Here is a 13591-nt window from a genome sequence, read left to right as displayed (position 1 = left end):
TGTCTGGTGATGAAAGTAAAATCTGATGCTGCAAAGAATAGTACTGCATAAGAACCTGGAATGTTAGGTTCGTGAATCAAGTTAAATTGCACGTGGTCAAGTAGGAGATGGTGAGAATAAACATTGATGTCTTAGCAACCTGCGCCCCCCCTGCCCCCGTTTGACTGAACTTACAAGTAAGAAGAAAAGCTGTCACATTGATGTGTGTATCTTTCAGGGTTCTCTGTAGCTTGTGTTGCTATTAAGGAGTCAATGATGGTATAATGGGTTTGCATCCTATACCCAGTAGGACACAGTCTCTGCAAAGGGGAACGGGAGGTGCCCACTGTCTCCAAAACAGTTAGAAGGATAACCTTTTCCATGGACCCTATTTGTTAATGTTTGTAATTATAAACAACAAACTCCACTCCAGTGAGTTTAATTTTGAGTATATATTTATTGAAATATGAACCATAGTGTTCGAAGTTACAGAATGAAAATTGCAACATCGTTGTGTGGAAAAGGGGCTTTTTTAAACCAACCTCTTCTTTCATTACTGATGTTGAGAACTGGATGCTGGAAATTCAACCTTGGACACCCACAAGGAGAATAGTGATGGAGGGAATGGGGATGAAGGTGAAGATCCCTTGAGGATGGAGGTGAAAACAAAAGTCCTGTGTTACACCGCAGGCTCTGTAGTTAACTTTGGTCATGAGGAATGTGCTCCTACATTCCTTACTTCCTTCCTCAAATAGTTATGAACTGTCTCATTGGTGCCAGGTCCTGTGTGAAGAGCCAGGTAAAGGGAAGACATGCTCTTATGGTGCTGAGAACCAGCTGGATGAGACAGAATTAGACATGTTGACCAACAGAGGAAAGGAAATGGGCAGACTCTGCACAGGACAGTTGAGGAGAGAAGGACTGAGGAGACTGAAGAGGTTCAGACGCAGCCACAGCCCAGCCCTGCAGGGGTCCTCCTCGGACTTCAGAGTTTCTGAATCCACTCTTCGCATGTCCTCTGCAAAAAGAAACGAACTTGTTGAGGGCCATCAGTGTAGCCCCAGACAATGGTCAATGGTCAACTTAATAGACTCATATTTTCAAAAAAAATATGGAACCACATTCCCGAATGACCAACAAGAAGGAAGTGAATTTTCCAAGCATATGTAGGATATACAGAAGCACTGCAGACCTGCCCTGCAGGGTGGCTGAGTCAGTGTCCCCAACTGAGAAAGAGGAGCATGTGATCAGGCTGAGATGACCACAAAGAGGCATCAGGGGTTGACCTTCTGCCATCCTCTCCCTGGAGAACTCACTCAGTGTGGTCTCACAGGACACTGCAGCCTCTCCTCCTGACAGCAGCGAGGAGGAAGACACTGTGCAGGGTGAATGGTGTGTCGCCCCCTGAGCTCCGCCCCTTTCCCCAGCCCTTCCCCTCCTCCTGTGCCCTGCCCCCTGTCTTACCACAGGGACCCTGCCTCTTGAGAGCAGGTCTTCATGCAGTCCTCTAACTTTTCGAAGTTGTTTCCATTCCCTTCACAGCCACCATACACAAACTGCTCGCAGAGGCCGGTCTGGGCGTTGTAGAAGTACCTGGTCATCACGGCATTGCAGCCACCTGTTACTTTAGGCTCCAGGCAGAGGGCCGGCTTAGGAGCTGCTGGAAGGAGAGGGGCAATGGCTCAGTTATGAGGATGTCATCAAGCTCCACACAAGGACGACAACTAGAACCCCAAGTTTGTTTGCCATAGAGAATGTTAAGGTTGTGGAGGAATGCCAGACTGAAAAGACCATTTGAAAACCTCCTTTCTGGGACAGAATCATGAATGTTGCTAGGGGTGACATGATGTAGTCATCAGGTACAAACGTATATCTCCTCATGCAGTCTTCTAAGGAGGTTTGGTACAGTGCCTGAATAGCCTTAAAACATCTGTAAGGCATCCAAGGCCGTCCAGTGGTTAAGAATCTGGCTTCCAATATTGGAGTCATATGTTCAATCCCTTGTCAGGAAAATAAACTCTCCAATGCTGTAGACACTAAGGCAGCAGGGCATAAATTCTTTATATTCATGACTGGTAACCTGTTCAAAGAATGCATGTAACACATTTCCCCTTTTCAGATGAGGAAACTGCAGATAACTTTCCCAGGAACAGAGCATATGGGTGGTAGAGTCAGGACAAATTGCTATGATGTCACAGCCCATCTGATACAATACCTGATTCTACCAGGAATTCGGAAAATACAGCGCACTTGTAAGAGTATCTGGAGTCAGTGACCTACGTTCATCACTTCCTTGTACCCAAGGTAACAATAGCTCCCAACCATGGGCCAGAGTGAGCCTGGGTTTCTCCTAACACAAATCTGTGATGTCTCTACCATCAACCCATTCCCCAACACCCACTGGGCTTCCCCCCATTCAATTGATGTCTGATATGAATACTAAGCAGTCAGTGCAGACCCCACAGGTTGAGCACTCAAGACTGTCCCCAGTTTAATGCCAGACACGTGGTCCCCACTTACTTTGGCTTGTGACCAAATGGCTAAAATGGGGAAGTCCATGACCTCACCTCCATGTTCAATAACTGATGGTTACTTATGACCAAACTGAGGAAAATACTGACTTGCTGTTCTTAGATGAATATACATGAAACATTCACAAACCGTGAAATGGAGGAGACATGTAGGGCAAAGGGATGTGTGTGCATGTGGAGATTCCATTCCCTTGTGAGCACAGCGCCCTCACAATCATATTCACCACCTAGAAAACTCTCTGAACCCAAATATTTATGCACTGTTGAGGTTTCAAGAAACAGATTTACTGATTGAAGCATTGGTGTTTGGTCATTGATCTGAATCTCAGTGCCTGTCCCTCTTCCCCGAGGGCAGAAACTACAAACCTTTATTCTCCTCATTGAGTGTTGAGTATTCAATCTTGAGTGTTTGGTATTCCTCTAGTGTGTGGTTATCGAATTGTATTCCAGAAATCATCACTTGACCTATGAAAGAAAGTAAATTTCAGGAGTTTCAGGAGGCCTGCTTCAATGAAACAGGAAAAGGATCAAACATGGAAAAGATAATAACAGTCAAAAGACAACAAGGGAAAGGGCCTGGAGACTTTTGTAATATTGTCTCAGCCATGATCCCACATCCTACTGCACAAGGGCTCTGTTTCTTGTTCCACTGAATTTGTCCTCCTCTGTGGTTCAAAGTCTTTTGGTTACTTTTAATAATACATGAATAAACATTGTTTGATAAAGAAATATTTTTACTTGGCCAAAGCGAGTAGGTAGGCACAGAAATTTTTTCAAAGTAACACATTGGGTGGAAAACGGACAAATCTGGTCGTGACACATAAATAAACTCTTTCCATTCATAACTGGTCATCTATTCGAAGAACTCATGTAACATGTTTCCCCTATACAGATGAGGAAACTGCAGATGACTTGCCACAGGACACAACCCTGCGAGTGGCCGTGTCAGGACAAATTACTCTCATGTCAAAACCCATTTGCTACACTACTGATTGGCTAAGAAGTTGAAAATACAAGAAATGGTGAGAGTTTCCAGGTCCAGGGTCTTACTTTCATTACTCACCTCTCCCCAAGGCTCTCCTGAGCCCTAAAATCACATGGGAGGGTGAGTCTCAGCTTTTTCCTGACACCAAATATTTGGTTTTTCCACCGACCATCCAATTCCCAACAGCCAAGGGGCAGCCCACTGTAACTTGACATCTGATACCATATCTGTGGAGTTAGTGCCAATGCCACAGGTTGAGTTATAAAGACTGTTCTGACTTCAGATGCCAGCTGTGCGGTCTCACGTTATCATGCTTCTGGCCAAGTGACTGAAAGTTTAATTTTCCATCACCCCAACTTTCATGCTCAAAAACTCAGTCGAATCAGCAACCAGATTCAGGAAATCTTTTACTCACTGTCCTCATTTTAAGTTGCAGGATAAAATCAGAAACAGTGAAATGAAGGAGATGTTTAGGCCAAAGGGGGAGTGGAGGTGAGAGGAGCCTTCATGCCCTGGTGAGCACAGCACCCTCACGTCAACATTGGTTCCCACCTCATAAGCTCTCTGAGCCAACATTTATGGATTTTTACTGAGGTTTCACTCAATCGGCGTAAGTATTGAATCATCAGCCAGAGGTACTGATCTCAGTCTCAGCGCCCTCCTCTCTCCCCATAGGTGAAGAAAATTCAAACCTCTAATTGCTTTATTGATTATTTCAGCCAATCCCGTTAGTATACTAGCTCCCTTTGTGACAATCTTGGTACCTATGAAAGAAAAGATGTCAAATTTTTCAGAAATATTGGACCATGAACCAGAACAAGTTTCAAATAAGGAAAAAAAAATTCATAGGAAAAAGTAGACAAAGGAAAAGGCTTGGAAAATTTGCTAATATTGTACCAGCCTTGGTCCCACGAGCCCAAGGAAGCAGGTAGAGAAATCTTTTCATAAATCTATCCTGGTGGAAAATGGCCAAACTTGACCATGAAATGAGAATAAGCTGTTAGTTTTATGACTGGAAAACGTTCAAAGAACTCTTTTAGCACTTCTTTACTGTTCAGAGGAAGACTATAGATGACTTGCCTGAGGACACATAGCAAGAGGCTGATAGGGTCCAAAGTAGATATTCCCTGTCAAAACCCACTTGATACATATCCTATTCGGCCAGGAACTCTGAGCATATGGATAAATGCTGAGAGCTTCTGGGTGCAGTGTCCTACTTTCATTACTCCCCTGTCCCCAGGACTCACCTGAGCTCCCAAAGCACAGGGAGACTGAGTTTAGGCTTCTGACACCAAATCTGTGGTGTCTTCAGAAACAACATGCAATTCCTCCAAACACCCACTGGGTGCCCAAAGGGCAATTTAATTCTGACAGCAATTCTAGGGAGTTAGTATAGATTGTGTAAATTGAGGGCTCAGAACTATCCTCAGTTCAGATGCCAGCCATGTTATCCCGAATCACTCCTGATTTGACAAAGTGTCTAAAACTGGGAAGTTCCACTACCCCACTCCATCTTCAATAACTTAGTAAATCAGATGACCGTTCTAACGAGGACCACTCACATAGCGGTGTCTTATATTCATGAAGGATGAATCTGGGCACAGAGAGATGAGTGAGAAGTGCAGGGCAAGGTGGAAGTGGAGTGTGAGGAGCCTACATGCCCTAGAAGGCATGGGACCCTTACATCACCGCCATGTGCTACAACCCCAAATGCTCTCTGAACCGCATATTTATGGATTCTTATTGAGGTTTCATTAAATAGGCATTGTGATTGAATCATTGGCCAGTGGTGCCTGTTCTCATTCTCAATGCTCTCTCCTTCCCCCAGAGTTGCAGAAAGTTCATACCTGTAGCCACACCATTGATGATACTTGTAACCACATCTATTACTGAACGCTTCTCAAGTCCCCTTCTATGGCTTGTCTCCACACCTATGAAAGACAGGAAATTCCAACAGTTTCAGGAAGCCTGGGACATGAACCACCTAAGGATGAAATATGCACATAAAATAGTAGTCCACTGTGAACAAAGGAGGGAACAAATATGGATAATAAATAATAGTCAAACAGGGACATGGGAAAGGGCCTGGAAACTTTCTGAATAATGTCTCAACTTTGGTATCACGAGTCATCCTACACAGGGCTCTTTCTTACATTTCCTCCAGAAATCCCAGGAATTCTAATTCTAATACTTTCATCCCAGGTATTTCTAATTATTTTTAATGAAAAAGGAATACTCATTATTTGAAACCTAAATATTCTTTCCTGCCTAAAGTAAGTAGTTAAAGAAAAAATTTTAGAGGAACATATCTTGGCAAACATGAACAAAATTCACCGTGAAATATTTATGCACCATTGAGGTTTCAAGAAATAGGCTTATTGATTGAAGCGTTGGTCATTGATCACAACCTCAGTGCCCTTCCTTCTTCCCTGAGGTGCAGAAACTACAAACCTTTATTCTCCTCACTGAGTGTTGAGTATTCAATGTTGAGTGTTGGCAATTCCTCTCGTGTATGGTTATCAAATTGTATTCTGGAAATCATCACCTGACCTATGAAAGAGAGTAAATTTCAAGAGTTTCAAGAGGCCTGGTCCATGAAACAGGAAAAGGATCAAACATGGATAAGACAATACCAGTCAAAAGACAACAAGGGAAAGGGCCTGGAGACTTCCGTTATATTATATCAACCTTGTTCCCACAGGCTACCCCACAGGGCTGTGTTTCTTGTTTTCCCTGAAATTGCCCTCCTCTGTGCTTCGACATCTTTTGATTACTGTTAATAATACAGGAATAAACATTATTTGATAAAGACATAGTTTTACTCGGCCAAAGCAAGTAGGTAGACAATTATTTTTAGATTAAAACATTGTGGTGAAAAATGGACAAATCTGGTCATGACTCGTGAATAAAGTCTTTCTATTCACAACTCATCATCTTTTCTAAGAACTCATGTACCTGTTTCCCCTGTTCAGATGAGGAAACTGCAGATGACTTGCCCGAGGACACAAGCCTGTGGGTGGCCAAGTCAGAACAAGATACTGTCATGTCACAACCCATTTGATGCACTATTGATTGGCTAGGAACTCAACAATACAGAGAACTGGGGAGAGTTTCCAGGTCCAGGGTCTTACTTTGACTATTCACCTCTCTCCAAGCCTCACCTGAGCCCTCAAATCACAGGAGAGGGTGAGTCTGGGTTTTTTCCTGGCACTGAATACATGGTTTTTACACCAACCATCCAATTCCCAACATCCAGCAGGCCGCCCACTGTCCACTGACTTCTGATACCATATCTGTGGAGTCTGGGCCAATGCCAAGGTTGAGGTATCAAGAATGCCCTGACTTCAGATGCCAGCCATGTGTTCTCAAGTTGTCATGCTTCTGACCAAGTGACTAAAACTTAAAAATTCCATGACTCCACCTCCATGCTCAAACACTCAATGGAACAGGTGACCAAACTCAGGAAAACTCTCAATCACTGTTTTCAAATTAATGTCTAGGAGAAAACTCAGAAACAGTGAAATGGACAAGAGTTTTAGGGCAAGGGAGAAGTAGAGTAGGCGAAGTGTCCACGCCCTCCTGAGAAGAGCACCCTCACCTCAGCACCATTTGTTGCCCCTTCACAAGCTCTCTGAGGCAATATTTATGGATTTGTGCTGAGGTTTCACTCAACAGGCATAAGTATTAAATCGTCAGCCAGTGGTACTGATCTCAGTCTCAGCACCCTTCTCTCTCCCCATAGGTGCAAAAAGTTCAAACCTTTAATTGCTTTAGTGATTATTTCAGCCAATCCTGTTAGTATACCAGCTCCCTTTTTGACAATCTTGGTACCTATGAAAGAAAAAATTTCAAATTTTCAGGTATATTGGACCATGAACCAGGATAAGTTTCAAATATGGAAAATAAAATCATAGGCAAAAGTGGACAAAGGAAAAGGCCTGAAAAATTTGCTAGTATTATACCAGCCTTGGTCCCATGAGCCCAAGGACGCAGGCAGAGAATATTTTCATGAATATATCCCAAAGGAAAATGACCAAACGTGACCTGAAATTCGAAGGAACAGTTTTGTTTTTTTTTTTTTTGGCTGGTAAATGTTCAAAGAAATCATTTAGCACTGATCTACTGTTCAGATACTGATCTACTAACTTCCTTTGTAGCTCAGTCGGTAAAGAGTCTGCCTGCAATGCAGGAGACCCTGGTTCGAACCCTGGGTCGGGAAGATCCCCTGGAGAAGGAAATGGCAACCCACTCCAGTATTCTTGCCTGGAGAATCCCACGGACAGAGGAGCTTGGCAAGCTATAGTCCATGGGATCGCAAGAGTCAGACATGACTTAGTGACTAACCACCACCACTGTTCAGATGAGGACAATAGATGGCTTGACTGAGGGCACAAGACATGGGGATGATAGGGTCTGAAAAAGACACTTCCTGGTCAAAACCCACTTGATATACTATCCTATTTGGCCAGGAACTCTAAAAATATCGATAAATGCTGAGAGCTTCTGGATGCAGTGTCCTATCTTCATTACTTCCCTGTCCTCAGGACTCACCTGAGCTCCCAAAGCACAGGGAGACTGAGTCTGGGCTTCCCTAACACCACATCTGTGGTGTCTCTAGAAAAAAACATCCAATTCCTCCAATACCTCCTGGGTGTCCAACAGGACAATTTATTTCTGACAGCCAAGCCAGGGAGTTAGTATGATTATGCAAGTGGAGGGCTCAGAACTGTCCTCAGTTCAGATGCCAGCCATATTATCCTGAGTCACTCCTGATTTGACAAAGTGTCTAAAACTGGGAACTTCCATTACCCCACTCCATGTTCAATAACTCAGTAAATCTGATGACCATACTCAGGAACCCCACTCACATCGGGATATCACATTGTCAAAAAGGATAAATCTAGGCACAGCAAAATGAGTGAGATTTGCCAGGCAAAGTGGAAGTATATGTGTGGAGAGACTCCACACCCTAGACAACACACAACCCTCGCATCGCTGCCGTGTGTTACCTCCCCAAACTATCCCTGAATAGCCATATTAATGGATTCTTCTTGAGGTTTCACTAAACAGGCATTTTGATTGAATATTATCCAGTGGGGCTTGTTCTCAATTTCAGTGCCCTCTTCTTTCCCCAGAGTAGCAGAAAGTTCACACCTGTATCAATACCATCGATGATACTTGTAGCCACATCTATTACTGAACGCTTCTCAGGTCCCCTTCTATGGCTTGTCTCCAGACCTATGAATGACAGTAAATTCAGACAGTTTCAGCAAGCCTGGGGCATGAAACAAGTAAGGATGAAATATGCAAATAAAATAGTAGTCAACAGTGGACAAGGGAGAAATCAAATATAGATAATGGACTATAGTCAAAAGGAGACATGGGGAAGGGCCTGGACACGTTTCTAATATTGTCTCAGCCTTGGTCCATTGGTCAGCCTACAGAGGGCTCTTTCTTACAATTCCCTGCAGCACATTCATTCCAGGTCTTTCTGATTAGTTTTCATGATAGAAGAACACTCATTATTTGACATGTAAATATTCTTTCCTTCCCAAAGTACAGTAAATTTTTTCAGATTTTTTCAGATTAACACATATTGGTGGAAAATGTACAAAATTCAGCATGAAATGTCATTCACCTCCTTATACATATGAATGGTAATCGGTTCAAAACCCATGTAACACATGTCCCCTGTTTGAGAAGAAAATTGCGGATGACCTGCCCCAGGCATGCGGGTGACAGGGCCAGGACAAGATACTAGCATGTTACAACCCATCTGATACACTCTCTGATTCTCCCAGGAGCTCTGAAAATACAGACAACTGAGAACAGTTTCTGGCTGCAATGTGAACATTCATTACTCCCCCTTTTTGGAGCATCACCTGAGCCCCAAATGACAGGGGACAGTGATTCTGTATTTTTCCCCGACACCAAATATGTGGTGTCTCTACCAACAGCATTCAATTCCCCAAACACCCACTGGGTGTGTAACAAGTCCATTTACATCTGATAGGAATCAATGGAGCTACTGCAGATTCTGCAGGTTGAGGGCTGAAAACTCCTCAGTTCAGATGGCAGCCATGAGGTCCCAAGTCAATCATGCTTGTGACCAAATAATTAAAATGGAGGATTGTGGGTCCATGACCCCATCTTCAAATTCAACAACTCAATAGAACCAGTGGCTAAACTTCAGAAAACCATTGCTTATATTCCCAAAATAGAACTCAACGCACGAAAAATGGAAGAGACGTGCCAGCAAAGAAGGAGGGAGCTGTGCCCAGCCTCTGTGCCCTAGTGAGCACAGCACCCTCACGTCAGCTTCCTGTATTCACCAACCCACAAGCTCTCTGAGCCCAGTTCTTATGTACTTCTCCCTAGGGTTCACTAAGCAGACATGTTGGCTGGAGTATCAGCCACTGTGATTGATCTCACTCTCAGTTTCCTCCCTTCTCCTCAGAGGTGCTGGAATGGCAGTTGTTGAAAACTGCAAACGGTAAAGGCATGCTTGTCGTTTCCTGGACACCAACCACATCTTGAGGCTCCCTTGAGTTGCCTCTTCTGACTCATCTCATGACATCTAATGGCAGGAAACCCCAACAGTTTTAGGAGACCTAGGCCATTAACTAAGAGATGGTACAAATTTGAAGCTTTCTATTACTATGCAGGGCTTTCCTGGTGGCTTAGCTTTTAAAGAAACCACCTGCCTTGCGGGAGACCTGGGTTTGATCCCTGTGTTGCGAAGATCCCCTGAAGAAGGCAAAGGGATCCCATTCCAGGATTCTAGCCTGGAGAATTCCACGGACTATGCAGTTCAAGGGGTTGCAAAGAGTTGGACATGAATGAGTGCCTTTCACTTTACTTATTTTATTACTACAATACAGTGAGGTTCAGGGACATGGCAAGGAACAGGAAAAGAGAGTCTCAGAAATGGGGACCCTGATCTGGCAGAATTATTTTATATGTATATATATACTCAGCAGTGCCCATAGGACTGGAAAAGGTCAGTTTTCATTCCAATCCCAAAGAAATGCAATGCCAAGAATGCTCAAACTACTGCACAATTGCACTCATCTCACACTCTAGTAAAGTAATGCTCAAAATTCTCCAAGCCAGGCTTCAGCAATACGTGAGCCATGAAATTCCAGACGTTCAAGCTGGTTTTAGAAAAGGCAGAGGAAGCAGAGATCAATATGCCAACATTTGCTTGCTCATTGAAAAAGCAAGAGAATTCCAGAAAAACATCTATTTCTGCTTTATTGACTATGCCAAATCCTTTGAATGTGTGGATCACAATAAACTGTGGAAAATTCTACAAGAGATGGGAATACCAGACCATCTGACCTGCTTCTTGAGAAACCTCTGTGCAGGTCAGGAAGCAACAGTTAGAACTGGACATGAAACAACAGACTGGTTCCAAATAGGGAAAGGAGTACATCAAGGGTGTATATTGTCACCCTGCTTATTTAACTTATATGCAGAGTACATCACGAGAAATGCTCAGCTGGAAGAAGCACAAGCTGGAGTCAAGATTGCCGGGAGAAATATCAATAACCTCAGATATGCAGATGACACCACCCTTATGGCAGAAAGTGAAGAAGAACTAAACAGCCTCTTGATGAAAGTGAAAGAGGAAAGTGAAAAAGTTGGCTTAAAGCTCAACATTGAGAAAACTAAGGTCATGGCCTCCGGTCCCATCACTTCATGGCAAATAGATGAGGAAACAGTGGAAACAGTGGCTGACTTTATTTTGGGGTGCTCCAATTTCACTGCTGATGCTGATTGCAGCCATGAAATTAAAAGACGCTTACTCCTTGAAAGGAAAGTTATGACCAACCTAGACAAGCATATTAAAAAACAGAGACATTACTCTGTCAACAACGGTCCATCTAGTCAAGGCTATGGTTTTTCCAGTAGTCATGTATGGATGTGAGAGTTGGACTATAAAGAAAGCCGAGTGTCGGAGAATTGATGCTTTTGAACTGTGGTGTTAGAGAAGACTCTTGAGAGTCCCTTGCACTGCAAGGAGATCCAACCAGTCCAACGTAAAGGAAATCAGTCCTGGGTGTTCATTGGAAGGACTGATGTTGAAGGTGAAACTCCAATATTTTGGCCACCTTATGCAAAGAGCTGACTCATTTGAAAAGACGCAGATGTTGGGAAAGTTGAAGGCGGGAGGAGAAGGGGATACAGATGAGATGGTTGGATGGCATCACCAACTCAATGGACATGAGTTTGGGTAAACTCCGGGAGTTGGTGATGGACACGGAGGCCTGGTGTGCTGCGGTTCATGGGGTCGTGAAGAGTCAGACACGACTGAGTGACTGAACTGAACTGAACTGATACATATATATATATATATATACACATAATAAAATATAATAAAATTGTAATATATATTCTCATGATAGTCAACATATCAGTGGAGTCAAATCTTTGCAATTTAAGTCTTCCCTGATGGTCCAGTAGATAAGAATACACATGCTAAGGCAGGGGACATGGGTTCTGTCCCTGGTCAGGAAGATTCCATGTGCCTGGTGGCAACTAAGAAGGTAAACTGAAACTTACGAGCCCAATTTCTAGAGCCCTTGCTCTGCAACCAGAGAAGCCACTCCTACAAGAAGCCCACACACCGCAACCAGAGAGTAGACCACGGAACTAGAGAATATCCTTTCATAGGGAGGAAGACCAGTGCTGCCAAAACCAAAGAAACAGACAGTAATCCTGACCAACATAACAGGAGAAATCCAAAGATGCTTAGCAATACCCACTCCACACCTTCTCCTCCCCCTTCCATGGAGTTCCATCATTTTCCCAGAAGAGGAGAGGTGAGGCTGGATCTACCTTCATGCTGGATATGGTATATATTCAGCGGGGTGCTGTCCACCAGGATAACCAGGAGGAAGAGAAGGGCTGCAGAGAGGCAGAGCCATCTCATCTTGGTGGCCTTGCAGGAGGGCTCCTGAGGATGCTGAGGACAGACAGGCTGACCTTTTAATATCCTGGCTGAGGGGTGGGATCAGGTGATGAGGAGGGGAGTGGGCAATGGGTGGAGTTGGGTCAGTCCTGTTTATTGCATAATCTCCTGATTCTGTCTGCAGGGCTCAAGTGCCCAGTAAGAGCACTTCTCACTTGATGATGCCTGTGGGTCTCATGTAAACACAGATTGTGATCAGAGAGATGGAGTTTGTCCTATATGGGCAGTCAGGGAGCATCCCAGCCCCTACAGCAGCGCCTGGCATGTGATGAATGATAAGTAGGTGGATGAGGGCAGATCAGAGGACAGACCAGTGACCAGCAGTGTGGTAACCAGGCCCTCCATTTCAGCCAGCTGCAGGTGTCGTCTCCTCTGGACCTCGATGTCCTGACCCCCCCTCAGATGACAGGTGTGACACAGGCACCTTCCCACAGCCATTGCCACAGCTTCTCCGGTGGGTGCACACGTGCACCTTACCAGACGTTGCTCCAGGAAGGGACTTAGCTGGTGAAGGTGCTGGTGTCCTGGGCAATAACCCTGTTTATGCATCAAAAAATGAGTAATGGGGGGTGGCTCAGGGGAAACAGGGAGCTGAATCTGTCTCCACAGCATGTCCAGCAGTCATCCCTCACCTGGTCTCACCAACAGAAGAGCAGTCTCCCTGTTGATATCAGGCAACCTTGGAAGAACACTGTAACCATCCACTTCCTCATTCTCTCTCCCTCTCTGTCGATGGGGCCATAGGACCTCAGTTTGGGTACCAGCTCTGCATTTTCCTACCTTTTTGCCTGAGGATTTAAACCTCTCAGAACCCCGTGTCTTCAGGAATCACATGAGAACACGTGCTGTGCACCCACGTGGTTGCCATGGAAGCAATGGATGCAACAGGCATATATTCCTTCTCCCTAGAAGGCAAAGTCCTTTCTAGTAGTAATAAAAACAGTAATGAGTAACTTCTCCAGGCAAAACTTCGATTCTTTAATGTAACTAGCATTATCCTAGACACGTGAAATATGTAGTTCATCTAATCCTAAAAAATCTTTAAAGAAAGGGGAATAAATTGTTGACATATCCTCATATTACTGAGGAGGGACCTGAGATATAAAGAAATAAAGTAATTTG

General features: G+C 44.1%; 1 pseudogene; it reads right to left on the bottom strand.

The window, feature by feature from the left end:
* Positions 1-500: 500 nt before the first annotated feature.
* Positions 501-13591, bottom strand: part of LOC129626002 (trophoblast Kunitz domain protein 1-like) — a 34520-nt pseudogene continuing 21429 nt past the window's right edge.

The sequence above is a fragment of the Bubalus kerabau genome, chromosome 13, assembly GCF_029407905.1.
Source record: "Bubalus kerabau isolate K-KA32 ecotype Philippines breed swamp buffalo chromosome 13, PCC_UOA_SB_1v2, whole genome shotgun sequence".
NCBI lineage: Eukaryota > Metazoa > Chordata > Mammalia > Artiodactyla > Bovidae > Bubalus > Bubalus kerabau.
The sequence above is the reverse complement of the archived record's forward strand: the minus strand, read 5'-3'. Positions and strand labels throughout refer to the sequence as shown.